The sequence below is a fragment of the Schistocerca americana genome, chromosome 5, assembly GCF_021461395.2.
Source record: "Schistocerca americana isolate TAMUIC-IGC-003095 chromosome 5, iqSchAmer2.1, whole genome shotgun sequence".
NCBI lineage: Eukaryota > Metazoa > Arthropoda > Insecta > Orthoptera > Acrididae > Schistocerca > Schistocerca americana.
In genome coordinates this window covers 181,665,942-181,685,286 of record NC_060123.1, presented here as the reverse complement: position 1 = coordinate 181,685,286, position 19,345 = coordinate 181,665,942, and the positions used below count along the sequence as shown (strand labels likewise).

The following is a 19,345-nucleotide window of genomic DNA, read 5'->3' as shown; positions in this document are numbered from 1 at the left end:
TTGACTGAAGTGCTTTAAAATAAAGCCAAATGTGCTCAGTGTAAATAAAACTTTTGTTACAGTCGCGAAAGACGGAATATTTCTCAATATTACATATGGCACCTATGTGGTACTTAAATGAGATATTATTATACAGTAAATTTTATATGAAATTTAGGTATCTTGTCCACATTTCATTCTCAACATTGTGGCAACTAAAATCAACCATACGGAAAGTATACTCTATGGACTTTTACCCCTGCAAACTCTTCAAAATTTTGTGCAATGGTTTACTATATTTAATGCTGCATAATAACTGCGTTGAACATCGAAACAAAATTAAGTCATTTATGGGGGAAAGGTATCAGTCAAGAAGATGTGTAAAAACCTAATTTTTGGGCCAAATAATTTTTGTGGAATAGAATGATAAGAGTGTCAAAGCAATCGGAACACGATGTGTCTGCACAGGCGAGAAGTGCAGTGACAAAATCGCGCACAGTGCGGAATGCAGGGAGCACGTCTTTGTAGCAGCGAAAGGGTTAATGCGGCCGTGGTGGCTTTACTTCATGAACTGCGCGCTCCCCCCTAAACGTAAGCTTGCGAACTGTGCTATACTATGGCGCTGCTTCTATTGGCGCGTGCGTCGTGTGCAACTGGCAACTCAGCAATCTCCCACGTCTGGGCGGGCATGCGCGAGCCGCCAAGATAAAAGAATTGAACTATAGGAGAGACATAGGAAATAAATCAAATGTATTATTATTGAACTGGAATTACTATTTTGTTTCTTCTAGCTTCTTTTGTGTTCTCATGTTTTAGATATGTAATCTGCTAACATTTACTGTCATAAACATCTGTAACATGCATGCAGTAATCATACAAGGGTAAATGTGAGGATTTTATTAGTTAATGTCTGCTGTACAAGCAATTTTTGGATTTGCTCTTTAAATTAGACCTTTGTATTGACTATGGAAGAGATAACTAACAGTGTTAGTTTAATCCTGGTACCACAAGAAAATCACAAGGTGTAGGCAATTATTGTCTTACAATTGAAAATATAAATGTAGAGCATGAATTTGCAGTACCTTGCATTTATGGAGTCTTATTACGAAATATTTATGATGTTATTTGTCTCTGGTGCACATAAAACTGAGCATGCATCTTAATAGCAACATGAGTAGCATATATGGGATTAAGTGTGTATTGAAAATTGTATTTTTGGCTTAAAAGATTGTAATATGATTGTAACAAGAGCTCTGCTGTTCAGTTTGGCACAGTTCTGTTATGCACTTGCTCTGCCAGCCATAACACTTTCCACACACTCATTTATCTGGTAAAAGCCACATTCTGAGGCTGTATTCGGTCATATTGCAGAGAGACTATGCATTTATATATTGTGTACCTCTACAGGGAGGAAATGTAGCACAGCATTAAATGCTTGGGCAAGCTGCACATTAAGAAAGCTATTCCATTACATTCTTTAGCCTTCCATCTGTTTTGCTATGCTAACACTATCTTACAGTTTTCTGTGGTAAGCCATTAATGGACAGTATTATGTTGGGCAGACAATAGAACAATGCTGGATTGAATACAAGATATGCCTGTGATTATATTATCCAGAGAAATTGGCAGTAGCTGAACAAACATTGGAAAATGAGCCAGAAATAAGATTCAAAGACACTTCTGTCAGCAGGAATGTCAACAGTTTCTGGGAGAATATAATTAAAGAAAATATAGGTATAAAAAAATCTGATAATACCACCAATAAAGATAACATTTCATCAATAAAGATGGTGTTTTGCAACTGAGTACAGCATGAAACTTGGCCATCTAGAGATTAAAGTGGATGTGGCTGATGCGAGACAAAAACCTTCCCTTGAACAGTAACGAAATGAGCAATGGTGGCATCATAGCCTGTACCATATGGCTGTATAAGAATGAGGGCAGTAACCATATGGTAGACAGTGGCCAAGAAGCACTGTGCCTAAAGGTTGTAGATGTGTAACCATTTGACACTGTTGGAAAAAACTAAAAGGAACTACAAATATGTAAGGAAGTTGTTCAAAATTAATATAATTTTTTGTAATTTTTTGGTGACTTTCATATTCACTCTCATGCAAAAGTTAAGAGACATTAATTCTCACAGTGGCATTAGTAACCTAATTATCATCACCGTCTTTGATAAAACACCTTATTCCTAGCTGTAGATTAATTATGGCTAGTTTCCAGTAACTCGTCTCTGTAAATTCATTACAAACATCCAAGGTCCGTAAAAAAATAAGGTTGAGCAGTAAGCGTTCTGTCCTGCCATTGGCTGAGGCTGTGACGTCACGAAGGAACCGCCGCTGCCTCTGAACAGCGCTACAAGACGCAGTCCGCGCATTTAAGCGAAGTATTTGTGAAATGTTTCAGTTTCTACAGAAATAGTAAAAGGTAAATTGTTGTTCTGCTATTTCTAGAAAGTTACTGCTATATTCTGTAACTTGTCCAGCTTTTAAACAGACACTGCTGAGTGGTGACTTTAATAAAATCAAGCGTCTATAGATCAAACTATACAAAAATAAGTGCAAAGTACAGTCTGTTTTGCAGTTCTCTACGAAGTAAACGTTCGAAATGAGCATTTGATTTTCTAACTTTGGCTCTGGGAAAAGTGTTAACTTGTAGACAAGCTCTATGTAACGCTCATTTATATTCTGTTTACATCATGTCTACAAAAACACTTTCATTTTGACTCAAGAAATTATGCAATTGCCTTATTTGTAGGAAGCATTTGAATTACCTACCTGAACTGACACACACACACACACACACACACACACACACACACACACACACACACACACACGCATACACACATTCTTAATTTTCTCACACCTCAAACCTTGGCTTATATTTTTATCAAGGTGGCTGTATAATGTTTGCCCTAGTTGTTAAAATTCACTTATATAAAAGAGCATTGAATCAAAAAAAGTGCTGCAAAATACGATTTACAGGAAATAGTGGTAAATTAACTTACCGAGTCCGCCGTTCAGCAAAGTTGGTATGTAGTGTGGGAAACAATAAGCCAATCCTTGACACTGTCAGTGTAGAGTCTTGCTTGTTGTGAAACACACAGTCAGAGGACCTTCACTTCTATCACTAAGTTTATATATTATTTAACTTTCACAAATAATGTTTATTTCCATTCTAAAGCGATGACAAATACCACTTCCTTGCTTTCCGTTGCTGAGCGGCAACTGCTTTCTTCGACTTGTCCTTTGCAGACAGCCAACGCAGTCGGATAAAGGTTCTCGTCCTAGCATAAATCTTAATGATTTCTGGGTGAATAGTGGGGAATCGCTCGGTAAGTATAGCACACAGGTTCTTGATGACACCAGTTTCCCTGGACAAACTGTCGTGTCCATGGATCTGGGCAAAAATTAACTCAAATCTGCTAATTGTTTCGAGCCACGTTTCTGAAGGCACAAGCAAACCCCCACGAGAAACCATGCCCAGCCATCCTCTCGATGTCTCCTCAGGCAGTGTCAGTAACTCTCCAGTGGGTGTGGCCAGTGATCTGTCATACTGTCTGCATCGATAAGCTACATATCCAGCAAGATATTTAAATCCTTCAGTGCTGCAATCAGAAGCCAGTGACATTGGAGGCACATCGGATTCTCCTACTCCAAAATCTAAATCTTCTATCTCCTTCTCTCCTTCAACCATTGGCAACGCCTCAGACATATCAGGCAGGATATTGCCAAAAACAGTTGCAGTCACGAATCTTCCTTCTTCATCTGGCTCAACAGACGATGCATTTGAAAGTGGAATATCATGAGCGTTTGCTCCCAACAACAACAGTCTTATTCGGCTCTTTACTTCGACTGGCGATGGGTGATCATAAAAACGTCCAAGGCCTCTTATAAGAGAAAAAAAGTTCTCCAAGCAGTCTTGATTTAATCTTGCTGTAAGAATATATTCAATATTATAAACAGCTAAGTCACTGAACAGACCCAAAAGTGACCGAACAATTTTCAAAAATCCTTTCTGGAAGGGTAGGAGATGTTTTGAGTTGCCAACACGCATCTTCTCACAACACTTCGAAAATTTACGTAGGCACTGTTCTTGGGCTTGAAAATTGACACCAAATCCACAAGCTAGTGATTTATTACTTTCTTTTGTCCTTGAATTAAGTACATCGAAAGTCTCATCCACCATCTGTATGAAATCACTGGCGTGTTGTTCTTCAGGCATCAAATACCGAATCGCCTGTGCAGTTGTATTTGATAGCAGCTGAGCTGCTAAGCGTACTCGCTGTCGCTCTCTGCCCTTCACTATAATGTGTTGCTGAGATAACTTGGGACATATTTTCATCTCGCCACTGTCCAGAACTAACAGTTTCCCGAACACAGTTTTTGTCACAGCCTTGTTTTCCAACATTATTCCTTGATCCAGCACGTGGTTCCTTAAGAGTTTGAGCAAATGGGGAACGTCAGCAAACACCCACACACGTCTCAGAGAATCACACGGGTGTGGAAAACAAGTATTTTCATGAGTAATGCCAAGCTCCTTCCAGACAGAACTATTCTTTGCACCCATGTCTGCTACTGCAGCCACAACATTGTAGCAAATGCTGGCCAGGGAAACAATTACTTCGTTCAAGAGTGCTGCTGTCATCTGAACGTCAAAATTGAAATAGATAGGTTGCTTCCACGTTGCAAACAAGCCTCGGGCCATGACAACAAGGACATTACTGTGAGGTCCAAGAATCCTGTCATCTTGCTGATCGTAACAAATTCTACTGTCAATGTTCATTTCATCAAATGACAAAACGCAAATACGTTCCCTGTCAGTCAGTGTTGCAGCCTGCATTTTCATCATCACTAAAACATCCTTCAAAATTCCTGGTTGGCAACTGAAACTGCGATTAATCCAAGAACGCAAGGTTGACACTGCAGGTAGAGGATATCCGAGTTTTTCTCTGAGGAAATTGTAACTCTTCTGCGACAGAGCACGTAAAGTAATAGACCTACAAATGTCCTCTCTGCCCCATCGAACCCGTTTTGAGCCATGCAACAAGCTTCTAATTTGATTGGGTGAAAATATTTTGCCCAGTATTTGATTAGTTTCACGAGACACAAGTTCCTTTTTATTAAATTCTTCTTCGTGCAGACGTCGTTTCATTGAGGACAGCTGACCTCTAAGATATTTATTACGTGCTCGCAATTTCATGCACATGTTCCTTAGATGAGCATTTCTCCTCTGTAGTGACGCTACAGAATTCTGTAAAGTGACTTTATGTGGATCACTACAAAGAACTTCATCTGTAAATGTATACTTGTCAACATTCCTCTTCAATGGTGAGAGCTTCTTTAAAGTCTCTAGGCTTCTTCTACGAATTTCACGTTTGTTAAAACGTTCTTTCCTTTCTTCTATTGCAATCGGTGTGTTATCACTGGCGTTACTACCACAAGGCAAATTGCAAGACGGATACGCATCACTCTTAAGGATCAGTTTCCGCGGTAAATTTAACAGCTCTGAACTTAAGTCCCGGATATAATCCGTTTCCTTGAAATGACGAGAGCATATTCTAGCGTTCCCTACGTTCACAGGATCTTTCCTAAAGCATTTTGAAAGCCAAACCTTTTGCAGACTTTCATCACGTGGGAAACAATGCAACACTATTTCAGTCCCTTTTGTATTGCGATTGTGAGAGTTACAGCCAACAACAGCACAACCTGGCATTGCTTCCACACACTCTAATACTTCGGACAAACACTCACTGCACAAAGATAACCAAACGGAAACGACAACACGCACGAAACACAACACGAACGAACCACGGCAACACAAAGCTCAGACGTACACTTCGCGCGCGCCAAGAGCTGTTCCTTAGTGACGTCATGCGCAGAACGTCAGAAATGGGTTTGCTTCTGCGCAGCAGTTACTGCTCCCTCGTGCAAACATCCATCGTAGGTTTTCCCCATGAGAGCAAATAAAAACTCTCAGTGACCAAAACTGAGGTGAATCCATGAATGTACAGGTATGATGTGATGTGCTTATTCTCAGTCAAAATAACTACAGAAGCTACCATCTCCTGGTATATGCTATCAGTGGGTGCAATGTACTGAGAAGGCTGTCTCAGCTAATTCATGATCATAAAAAAAACCTGACAGCAGTCATGGCAGTTCTGCAATTGCAGTAGCTCAGTGGATGAGAACAAAATGGATACATTTCAGTTGGACCTGAAAAAGTGTAGAGCAAATCACACCATAATCTTCTTCTCTTTGGGCCTTCCTATATGGAAGCCCATACCATGGCGGTCTGAGGAAGCAGCAGCTGCCATTACAGAATGTAGAAGAGCATTTTGAAGCTGTACATACAACACACAAATGAGCAACTTAATATCATTTAAATGACTGGGTGAAAGCACATTTTTAATTAAGAATGAGAGTACGCACCTGATCCTCTCATGTATAAAATATAAACTCTGCTGCATTTGTGGCCATTGCCTGCATACAGAAATCTCTGATAATGGAGACATTAGCAACAGTCCCCTGAATATAATGAAACATCTAGCAGCACATCTTGCAGAAACGCCTGCATTGAGCAGCCATTGCACTACCTTTACAGATCATCAATGCCTGGCAAAATGCAGCACTTTATGCTTGTGCTCCTTACACCTAGAAAGTTATGCCTTTTTAATTAATAGGGACTCAATAGCCCTTCAGATTTGTGTCAGAATACTCCCCCATGATCCAACACAATGCACAATCAATAATTTTATTTTGAATTCTTCCATTGGTCCATGTTTGTGTAGAAAACAATAATATGGGACTGTGGGTACGTCTTGATGCAAAGCACTTTTGTTATTTATTTATTCCCAAACTAGTTGCAGCAATAATATCACCATCACCAGTGGTTTCTTTGATTCTAAAACATGCAAAAATAGAATCCTTTATAAACAGTGTAAAATATTATTTCATGTGTGCTGTTTGGTTCCAGATATTGTTTTTTGTCAATAATTTCATGATACCTTATTTACTACACATTACAGCATGGTTTTTTTTATTTTTTTTTGTGTCTGTTTCCGCCATATTTTCTGTGTTTTTGTTCTTGGCATACATCATGTCATATGCAATTGCATGGGTGTCTGTTAGTAAATAAATACAAAACTGTGAACTTACGTATGTCAGCATTATACACCATCAGATGCAATAAGTAAAAATAATAACTTAGTGGTTTTAATCGAATATGGCAGGAAGTATTTCCATCATAATGCCCATCTTAAAACTGGGAAATATGCACATACAGAAATAACTGCAGTGAAATTTGTCCAACAGCCAGTGTCTGTAAATTGTTTGAAAGGCTGGGCAATTTTGTTGGTGCCTGGATTCTAAAAAATCTTGTTTTAAATTCCAACATGATTTCTGAGACACCCTGCCCACCATTGACCATATTCTGATCCTGGAATCTGCAGTCCATGACAAATATGCTGACTGCTAACAGCTGCTTTCTGCATTCTTTGACTTTCAAAAGGTGCAAAATACAACATGCCATTAGTAAATTTTATTCGCATTACATAAAGTCAGCCAGTTTTGAAAGAGAACTATTTATCAGTTGTACCATCTTTATATAGTTAAGGCTCACCGGCCTTCTTCTGTGCTGATGCACACGCATTGCCCAAACTCTTACAGGTCTCGGTAAGATTGTCTGCCACGAGTAATAAGTGTAGTGGGCAGGGGCACTACGAATGTAGTGTGTGGACATTAAGCTGGGAATGTGGGTTTCACGGGGAGCGTGCAAGGGATAAATCCCTGCAGTCACGCTATCCTTTGTGCCCTCGGTGGCTCAAATGGATAGAGCATCTGCCATGTAAGCAGGAGATCCCGGGTTCGAGTCCCGGTTGGGGCACACATTTTCAACTGTCCCCGTTGATGTATATCAGTGCCTGGCAACAGCTTAGGGTCTTGATTTCATGATCATTTCATTTTGAGTCCAAGTGTGAACATAACCTAGATGTCAATACATTCAAGAGAATGGGGTTCTGCAGGTAGCAGAATATCCTCTTTAACTTTTGTGGAGCCTATAGCACTATACATTGATGGTTTCTGCTTATGTTACACCTGTACACTATTACACGTTGTGGAGTGTCAACTTCAGAGAACTATATAAAAGACATATGACTGGAACCAGAATGATGGGTATTATTTCTCACCAGCAAAATCTCATGCCATACAGACTCAGATCAGCACATCCCCACAGTGATCTTTACATAGATCAGCTGCTACAGGTTGTTGAACAGTTTTGCTTTTTTTAGGTCTGCTAATTGACAACCAACCAAATTGGTTATCTCACCTATGCCAACATGGTCACAGTCAAGCAGAGATGTAAATATCATTAGTACTCTAGGAAGGTAGGAGACGAGGTGCTGACAGAAGTAAGGCTGTGAGGACGGGGCGTGAGTCATGCTTGGGTAGCTCAGTTGGTAGAACACTTGCCCGCGAAAGGCAAAGGTCCCGAGTTCGAGTCTCAGTCCGGCACACAGTTTTTGTGGTGTCACCGCCAGACACCACACTTGCTAGGTGGTAGCCTTTAAATCGGCCGCGGTCCATTAGTATACGCCGGACCCGAGTGTCGCCACTGTCAGTAATTTCAGACCGAGCGCCACCACACGGCAGGTCTAGAGAGACTTATTAGCACTCGCCCCAGTTGTACAGCCAACGCTCATAGCAATGGTTCACTGACAAATACGCTCTCATTTGCCGAGACGATAGTTAGCATAGCCTTCAGCTAAGTCATTGGCTACAACCTAGCAATGTGCCATAGCTTTGATAATTAATATTGTGAAGCATGTATCATCAAGAGCGATGTTCTACAAATATGGATTAAAGTTAAGTATTACAGCAACTGCGTCCATTTTCTAAGTTCTCATTTCCTGTTAACTGTTCCAGACCTCACGCCAATCTGCGTGAGCTTAACGCGTGCCTTTCGGCTTCCTCTCGTTGTGACTTGGCTGTCTTGCTAAGTCACAACAGTTTTAATCTGCCAGCAAGTTTCAGTCCCTCCAATAGTTTGCAAAAGGACTGATTGAGATTCCTTCTTGGCTACAAAGACCTTATTCTTTGTGGAGAACTTAGAAGACAAGTTTGGGGAAGTGGCAGCCATCTCTAAAACAAAAAGTGGCTCAGTTTTGATCAAAACAGCATCTCCTGCTCAGTCAGGGCCACTGCTCGCTTGTAACATGCTTGGTGGCATACCAGTGTCTGTCACTCCCCACTCCCCAGAATAGCCCAAATATGGTTCAGGCCATCATTTTCCACTGAGACCTGCTCTTTGAATCTGATGGTAAGCTACATGCCAACTTGGAGTGATGGGTTGTACACTTTGTCCGTCAGGAGCATAGGGGGCCAAAAGACAATTGCACCGCTACCAGTCCCTTAACCTTGGTTGTTTGCCTGAAAAGGTCAATGTGATGCTATACTGATGCAATGTGAAACCATATGTCCCATCCCTCTCATGCCCACTCCCTCCCTCCCATGCGGTGCTTCAAGGGTCTGAAATTTGGGCACATGTCTTCACTTTGGAATCCTAGCATCATCTGTAAAGATTGTGGATGAGTGCTGCATGTGAACATTCTTGTGCCCTTCTACCCGTCTGTCAATCGTGGAAAGCACCATTCTCTCTGCTCAGCAGATTTCATTGTTTTCCAGAGAGAGAAGAAACTACAAGACTACAGGAATCTGGACAAACTAACTTATCAAGAGGCCAAGACGAATAAAAGCGTTTGCACGTGGCATGTAAAACAGCGTTGTGAGCTACAGCTGCAATCACATTGCCCCCTTCGGCGATGGTACTCTTGCCTGTTACACGTCCTATGATGGGCCCTCAGGGCAGCTCGACCATGCCTGGTTGGGGGCTCCCTTCTTGCTGCTTGCCCCCCACACCTACTTTAGAAACAATGGCTTTCCACCCACCAGGGACATTGGTTCCGCTTCCCAGTGGGTGACTAATCACCTTCCTCTGGCTCCTCTCACCAGGTGGCAGGTGGGGGTCCCTCAGCCCAGTGGCTGAAGGTGCCACAGGCTGCTGGTCACAGCACTTTGTGGTCATAGTCTTTACCTGAAACTAATTCAGAAAAGCCCTCACAATCATTGAAATCCTGTAAGGAGAGGAAATATAAGAAAAAGTCTTCCAAGAAGGAGGATATCTCAGTGGCCCCCTTGCCAGCAGATCATGCCCATTTTATTCCTGTGGCCAAGATGGAGATTCTTTCGGCTCCTGAGGCTGTGGCTCGCACCATATGACTGAACTGGAACCTATGTGTATTGATGCCATAACCCCTCACCCTGTGGCAGGAGGTGACCCTAGGGCATAACTTGCTTCTGTGGTTCCTTCATGGCCTCACAGTACATTGAAAAATTATTCTCTAGTGGAATTGTGGTTTTTTCCACCACCTGGCTGAGCTACATCTTCTTTTAAGTACTTCCCCACCTTCTAAATTGACCTTCAGGATACTTGGCTTCCAGAATAGTGGACCCAATCCCTTCGTGGGTACTGGGTATATTATAAGGATCATGCTATCTGTGACGGTGTCAGGTGGAGTTTGCACTTATATTCTGGGCACTCTATATTGAAGTTGTGTCTCTTGATACAACTTTGGAGGCTATGGCTGTTTGGATAAGGGCTTTTCAGGGTATTAACATCTGCAATGTTTACTTTCCTCCCAATGGTGAAGTGTCGCAGGATGTATTGTTTGCATTGGTTTCTCAGCACCTCCCACCTTTCCTAATCTTGGATGATATCAGTGCCCATAACCCTTTGTGGGGTGGAACCGCAATTGCTACCTGTGGTAAAGATCTTGATCTCAGAAACTCACTGGCGCAATTTGACCTTTGCCTCTTTAATGTTTATACTCCCACACACTTCACTGTAGCACACGGAACTTTCTCAGCCATTGACCTTTCCATTTGCAACTGTGGTCTTCTCCCATCCATCCACTGGAGAGTCCATGATGACCTGTGTTGTAGTGACCACTTCCTGGGTCTTCCTGTCCCTCCCTGAGTGTCGTTCTTTTGTTGCCTCTCAACAGTGTTGTCTGGGCTGCTTTTACCTGTGCTGTCGCCCTTAGCTCCCTGCTGTGAGGATATATTGACAAGGCAGTCCAGAATACAACTACAGCCATTCTTTTGGCAGATGATTTGGCAATCCCCTGTTCCTCAGGCCCACGCTGACAGAAGACAGTACCTTGGTGGTCATCAGAAGTCACAGAGGCCATTCAAGATTGTAGGCAGACTGTCCACACTCATAAGCGCTGTCCATCAATGGAGCACCTTATTGTATTTAAACAGCTCCATGCACAGGTCCGCAACCTAATAAATCGATGGAAACAAGGATGCTGCAAGTGATATGTTTCAACTATTCGACTGCGTACCTCCCCTTCGCAGATTTGGGCAAAGATCAGACATCTCTATGGATACCAGACACCTGTAGGTGTACCCTGTGTTACCTTAAATGGTGCTGTCTATGCTGACCCAGATTCGGTCACTGAACATTTTACTCTGCACTATACCCGAGCATCTGCATCTGAGGCTGTCTTTCATGTCCTAAAACAGCAGGTGGAGTGAAAGCCATTATCTTGTGCTGTATGCCACTTGGAGCAATATAATAGTCCATTCAGCAAACATAAATTGGTCAGTGCCATAGTCTAGTGCCCTGATACAGCCCCAAGGCCAGACCACATCCACAACCAAATGGTCCAGCACCTACCATTGCATTGTCAGTGTCATATCCTTTTCATCTTTTAACTGCATCTGGAGCAAGGGCAAGTTTCTATCATGATGGCAAGAAAGCATCATTGTCCCAGTGCTCAAACTGGACAAGCACCCTTTAGAGATGGACAGGTATCACCCAATTAGTCTTAGCAATGTTCTCTGTAAGATGCTTGAACACATGGTGAACCAGCACCTGTGTTGGCTGTTTGAGTCTTGGGGTCTTCTGGCTTCATCCCTGGGTGGTTTTTGCCAAGGCCATTCTAATCTGGTTTATTTGGAGTTTGCCATCCAAACAGCTTTTGCTGGATGTCAACATCTTATAGCTGTCTTCTGTGACCTGCAAAAGCTGATGACACCACACGGCGGCACCACATCCGTGCTACCTTACATGAGTGGGGTCTCTGGGGTTTGCTCCTGATTTTTATCGAGACCTTCCTGTCGCATTGTACTTTCCAAGTTCGAGTTGGTACTTCCCACAGTCTCCCCCCCCCCCCCCCCCCCCCCACCCTACCCTTCTTATGCAAGAGAATGGGGTCCCACAAGGTTTTGTACTGAGTGTTCCTGTCTTTCTAGTAGTTGTCAATGGTATAGCAACAGCTGTGGGGTCCTCAGTATCACCCTCCTTGTAACTGACGATTTTTGCCTCTAGTATTGCTCTCCTAGCGTGGGTGTTACTGAACATCAGTTGTAAGCTGCCATGTGAAAGTTGCAGGCATGGCCCCTCAGCCGTGGCTTTCGGTTTTCAGCATTGTGCACTTCTGTCAACATTGTACTGCTCACCCATACTCAGACCTTTATGTCAATGACCAACTGCTCAATGTAGTGGAGACTTATCGCCTTTTAGGACTGGTCTTCGATGCTCGGTTGCTGTGGAGTCCCCATATTTGCCAGCTTACGCAAAAGTGCTGGCTGCACCATAATACATTTCGCTGCCTGAGTAACACCAGCTGGAGTGCGGGTCACTCTACCTGTTTGAAAGTTAACAAAGCTCTGATATGATCCCATCTTGATTATGGGGGTCTGACATATTGTTGGGCACCGCCTTCAGAATTGTTGGTACTGGATCTGATACAGCACTGCAGGGTTCAATTTGTGACAGGAGCCTTTCATATTAGCCGTATGAACAGCTTACTCGTGGAGGCTGGGGCACCTTCATTGCATATCAGGTGCCATCAACAGCTTGTCGGTTATGCTACCCACATGCACAGCTCCCCCAATCATCCAAACTACCGTCTCCTCTTTCCAAACATGGAAATCCATCACCCACAATGGCGGCACAGATCAAGGATTATGATCGGAATCCACATCCAGTCCTTCCTCTCAGAACTCCAGTTGTTTCCTCTTCCACCTCGTCTCCGGCCCCACATGTTGCATCTCTCGTCCAGAACTCCACAAGGTGTGAAAGACTCAATTCCTCCCGAGTCCCTCTGTCACCATTTTTCCCTATTTGTGGTGCAATCTGGAGTTCAGAAGTCATCTATCTGGTGGCTTGATGGTTGCTGGTCTCATGGGCACTGTTTATACCCACATGGGGCAAACTGAACTGTGCTCCTTGACAGACGGCTGTAGTGTTTCCACTGTGGGATTAATAGCCATCTCTTGTACTTTTGAGCTAATCTTTTCCTGCACTGGTGAGTCTGTTTTCATCTGCAGCGACTCCCTGAGCAGTTTGCTAGTGCTACCCTCACCACCCCTTTGTCATTGCCATCTAGGATTCCCTGGATGCCCTTGAACAATGTGGACACTCAGTGACCTTCGTCTGGACCCATGGCCACATCGGGATCCTGTGAGGAATGAATTTACTGATAGCCTGGCCAAACTGGCTACCAGTAAATCGAATCTTGAGATCAATATTACAGAAACTGATCTCCAGTCAGTATTATGCCATCAAGTTTTAGGAATCTGGAATTTGAAATGGCTCACTCTGAGTTCACCAAACAAACTACAGGTGGTAAAGGACTACAAATCTGTGGAGCTCCTTAATGCAGGCCGCTCGCGCAACTCTTCTATCCTTTGCTAGCTCCATGTCGACCATACTTGGCTGACTCATGGTCATCTACTCTGTAACAAGGACTCCACACCTCTGTCGTCATGATTCCCATTCGACGGTGATCAACATTTTGCTAGACTGTCCCAACCTAGCTGCCCTGCACTGGACTCTCAATCTCCCTTACTCACTACCCTTGGTGCTAGGAGATGATGCCTCAGTGTCTGACTATAGTTTTATGTTTTATTTGTGATGGGAGCCTTTATCACTCTCTTTAAGGTAAATCCATTTAACCTTATCGGCCCATTGAGGGGTAGGCTGAACACGCTGTTGCGTCCTCTGTCCAGATCAGATTGCAGCTGTCTGGGTTTGGTGGTCCAGTCCAGTCCTCACCCTACCTGCTCCTTTATTCTGCTTCCCTCCTCTTGCGTGGTCTGTTAGACGTTGTCTGTGCTTTTCTTGCCCTGTCAATTCTGCTAGCCTTTCCTAGACAATTTCTGGTGGTGTATCTAGTAAGTAGCAGGGACAGGTTGATGTACGTCCCCTCACTTCACTATGCTTTCTGGGACTTCCGGCTGCTCCCTAGATGGGACGCCTTGCCTACCTTTCCTCTGATGTCTCACTTTCTCCTTGATGTCCCTTGTATCGCCATCGTTGACCTTTCATAGATCTTGGGGGTTTTCTTCCCCTGCATTTTGCGTGGTTGGCTGTCTCTGATCTACAGTCATGTAGACGTATCTGTTAGAGGAAAAAGGGACCGATGACGTAGTACTTTGGTCCCTTTAACCAACCAACCAACCGTTTGAATAATCATGCATGTTAAAGCACTGTGTCCAGTATGGGGAGTTGCACCAGCCTCGAATCAAATTCAGCAGACAGATTAATAATGACGGCCAGTGAGCTGGCCAGCCAGGATCTGGTTATTTGACCATTTCCCACATCCCACTAGGTGAATACGGGGCTGGTCCCCAAGTCCCACCTCAGTTATGCGATTCACAAACATTTGGAAAATTTTCATTCACTTTCACATAAATAATACTACACAGACAGTGTTAAGGTACACAAATTCTGTTCAGAGGGGCTACAGGGTGGCAATAGGAAGTACATCTGGGCACCCCATAAATTAGCCATGCCAAATTCATTAAATACTATGCTGACTGTACCGGTGTGGGACAAAGGCACAAAAAAGATGATGATGTATCAGCCACACCAAACTTGCCCATGAGTCTGTCCTGTGATAAGCAGACACACCCCATTGTACCTGTGGAGGAGCCGTGATAATATTTCATATCCTTGTGGAGTGTGTTGCTCCAGCTGATCTGTTATTTAAACTGAATCAGCGTACGGTGTTACCTTCAGATACTTGCGGATAGTACAACAGCTGGTGACAGTTCTATTTCTTACGAGAAAATGGGCACTTTAACAATATTTAATGATGCCTCCTTGTGCAGTGGTACAGGCTGTGTGCATGGGGGTGGAGATGTGGTGGAGGGGTGGAGGAAACTCTTCGCAGCACTTCTGGCCCAAGTGTGCCCAGCTACACTCCACCCCTGAACCAACAAACATAGTGACTTTTTACCTATGCTAGCTTATAGATTTACTCCATGTGTTACCCCTTACACCAATCACACAAGCCACAAGAAAACTCCTCAATGAACATTACGCATGATATGGTGTTTGAGGGCGGGAGGGGGGGGGGGGGGAGGGGGGGATGTTTGTTTCTTGGCACAGGTGCGAGTCCTTGGAGCCGCTCATCAGTGGCCATCTCTGCACGGGCAAGCAGTTCTCTCTCTACTAACTAAAGTAACAGAGCAGTTGACGATGGCTACCATGTAGCAGGAACAATAACTCTGAGCACTGTCTCCTCATGTGGTGTCAGTAAATTAATTTTAGTGACATGTTGGTTATGACAACCAAAACAGGGCAGCACCAATATAAATAAAAGAAATTATGATTTCGGTTTTTACTGTTTATCGTATATAAAGTAAAACTTCCTGAAGTTCCAGAATGTTGCCTAAATTTCTTAAAAGTAACAGACATACCAATTTTTTGGAAACTCATCATCATCGTTATTGTCCTAAAAGCAGCTCCTTCATGTTGGGATGCCTCCCTGTGGGTCCGGGGATTAGAATAGGCCTGAGGTATCCCTGGCTGTCGTTTTGGTGTCTAAAAGGAGTCTCACACATTTTGGCCTTTATGTGATGGTCCCCTGCCAGGTTTGACCTCCATCTTTCTAAGTTTTCCCAAAGAGCGAGCCAATTGCGGAAGGGCGCATCGTGTCCATTGTGCATTGAGATTTTTAGCCCACTTTCTCGTTGTCTCATTGCAGTCCCGCTAATTCTCTATCTCTTGGGTGAGGACACCTTCCTGGGTGCGTTTTCCACCATGCATTATGCAATGTCGCGTTCTGTGATGATGATGACCATGGGCTTCTTAGCACCTCATATCCAGTCTGTTGTGGTGGGGCTGCCATTTACCTGTTGGTTGTAGCCCCTTGACAGCACAGGGATTGCTCTGCTGATGCCTGCGTTGTTAACTCCCCCCGTATGCCATGGAGTAGATGCCCATCTCCCTGGGGCATTGGGACTCCCGGCATTGGTTATCCTGCCAGGTGGCTCTTGCTGAGGCTGTATGGCACCCGTGGAGAGGGTCCCTGGTCGGAATGGGTGGCATCAGGGCAGATGACATGCCATGAAGCATAGTGCGTCATCTCTTGCTGGTGGTCTGCCGCCAGCAGTCTCTAAGTGGGCAAAGTCTAACTTCAATGCTAAGAAATATGACCCCAAATTGTTCCCTTCCCTGGCCACACTACTGGAGGAACGCCAGGCTAAGGATGGCAGTGAAGCTTATTCGTCCCGGTACCTCATATGTATGAGAGCTGATGGGGAATCATTCATGTCCATGAAGCATCAGTTTTTTGTTGAACATTTGGAGGGCAAGTTTGGGGAAGTGGAGGGCTTGTCCAAAATGTGCTCTGGGTCAGTCTTGATCAAAACAGTAACCTCTGCCCAGTCGCAGGCATTACTCGCTTGTGACAAGTTGGGGGGATGTTTCTGTTAGCAGCACACCCTATAAGAGCTTAAATATGGTCCAGGGTTTTATTTCCACAGGGACCTTCTGCTGTCTGACGAAGAGCTGCTAGCCAATTTAGAGCAGCGAGGTGTTCATTTCATCCGGCATGTCCATCGGGGTCCGAGGGATAATAAGGTTGCCACAGGTGCCTTCATCTTGGTGTTTGAGGGTGACACATTGCACTGACCCTTAACATAGACAAATGTAATGTATTGGGAATACATAGAAAGAAGGATCCTTTATTGTATGATTATATGATAGCGGAACAAACACTGGTAGCAGTTACTTCTGTAAAATATCTGGGAGTATGCATATGGAACGATTTGAAGTGGAATGATCATATAAAATTAATTGTTGGTAAGGCGGGTGCCAGGTTGAGAGTCATTGGGAGAGTCCTTAGAAAATGTAGTCCATCAACAAAGGAGGTGGCTTACAAAACACTGTTCGGCCTATACTTGAGTATTGCTCATCAGTGTGGGATCCGTACCAGGTCGGGTTGACAGAGGAGATAGAGAAGATCCAAAGAAGAGCAGCACGTTTTGTCACAGGGATATTTGTTAAGCGTAATAGCATTATGGAGATGTTTAGCAAACTCAAGTGGCAGACTCTTCAAGAGAGGCGCTCTGCATCGCGGTGTAGCTTGCTGTCCAGGTTTCGAGAGGGTGCATTGGTGGATGAGGTATTGAATATATTGCTTCCCACTACTTATACCTCCCGAGGAGATCACGGATGTAAAATTAGAGAGATTCGAGCACGTATGGAGGCTTTCCGGCAGTTGTTCTTCCCACAAACCATATGTGAGTGGAACAGGAAAGGGAGGTAATGACAGTGGCACGTAAAGTGCCCTCCACCACACACCATTGGGTGGCTTGCAGAGTATAAATGTAGATGTAGAGAAGGTCAAAGTGATGGTCTATCGCTGTGACATCAAGCCATATATCCCTCCCCCAATGTGGTGCTTGAAGTACTGGAAGTTCAGCCATATGTCTTCATGCTGTACTTTCAGCGTCACAAGTCGAGATTGTGGACGTCCATCACATCCCAATACTCCATGTGCCATGCCTCCCATATCTGTCAACTGCAAGGGCATTATTCACCTTGCTCGCCAGACTGCAGGATTATGCAGAAAGAGAGGAAAATCATGGAATATAAGACCTTGGACTGACTGACCTACACTGAGGTTAAGACAGAATTTGAGCGCCTACATCCTGTGGCTATGACCTCCTCTTAGGCTGCCGCTACAAGAACAGTTGTCGCCCCATCAGTTCCTCGCATTCCCGTTGCCTCTCAGAACCAGAAGACTACACCTGCCCCCTTGACAGTGGGGGTCACTTCCCTCCCTGTTGCTCCTGCACCACCTACTTCGGGAGCAACACACCCGACCATCGGAGATATCAGTCCCCACTTCTGAGCCAGAGAAGCTGTAGGTCTTCTTCGGCTCATCTCACTAGGAAGGGGTTCCTTGTGTCACTCCCTTCCCTGGTTTCTGCTAATGGGAAAGATGCTACCCGCCAGTGGCTGAAGAGCCCAAAAGCAGCTGGTTGTAGGGCTTTCACGCTCATCCTCAGTCCTGGAGACTGAATCAGTGAAGTCCTCCCAGCCAGGAAAACCCAAGGAGCAGTGAGAGAAATTCCAAAAGAAGGTCCTCAAGACCAAGGGAATTGTGGTGGCACCCACACCACCGCTACCTACAAGCTCTGTGTCTGCAGATGAGGCGGAGATTCTGGATTCCACTGAGGACGTAGATCTCGCCGGACCCTCAGACACAATGGATATAGGCTGCTCAGCCAAAACGTCGGTGGCAGCAGGTGACCTTAGGCGTAAACCGCTTCATTGAATGTTCCATATCTTCCCAGTCTCAAGATGTCAACTTCCAGTGCAATTCCGGCGGTTTTTTTCCACTGCCTGGCTGAGCTACGGCAACTGTTAAGCTTTACTACTGCTTTCTGCATTGCCCTCCAGGAAACCTGGTTCCTGGCAATGCGGGCCCCTACCCTCCACGGCTATAAGGGATACTACAGGAACTGTCGCGACAATAATTGAGTGTCTGGTGGAGTTTGCATTTATGTCCTAAACTCAGTCTATAGTGAACCTGTGTCTCTTCCAACCCCTCTTGAAGCTGTGGCTGTCAGAATAAAGACGACGCAGGAAATAACTGTCCGCAATGTATATCTTCCTCCGGATGGTGCAATACCCCTGAATTTATTAGCTGCACTGACTGATCAACTCCCTAAACCTTTCCTACTTTTGGGAGATTTTAATGCCCATAACCCCTTGTGGGGTGGCACTGTGCTTACTGGCCAAGGCAGAGATGTCGAAACTTTACTGTCTCAGTTCGACCTCTGCCTCTTAAATAGTGGGGCTGCCACACATTTCAGTGTGGCTCATGGTAGTTACCCGGCCATTGATTTATCAATTTGCAGCCCAGGACTTCTCCCATGTATCCCCTGTAGAGCACATGAAGACCTGTGTGGTAGTGACCACTTCCCCATCTTCCTGTCACTGCCCCGGCGTCAGGCCCATGGACGCCTGCCCAGATGGGCTTTAAACAAGGGGG

At 44.4% G+C, this 19,345-nt stretch overlaps 1 protein-coding gene and 1 non-coding gene across 3 annotated transcripts in view; both read left to right on the top strand.

Annotated features, from left to right (window-relative positions):
* LOC124615599 (neuroblastoma-amplified sequence-like) overlaps positions 1-19,345 on the top strand; it is a 414,306-nt gene that overhangs the window by 72,549 nt on the left and 322,412 nt on the right. The window lies entirely within an intron of this gene.
* Trnat-ugu lies at positions 7,795-7,869 on the top strand. Its single transcript has one exon. It is a non-coding gene; the product is annotated as a tRNA-Thr (tRNA).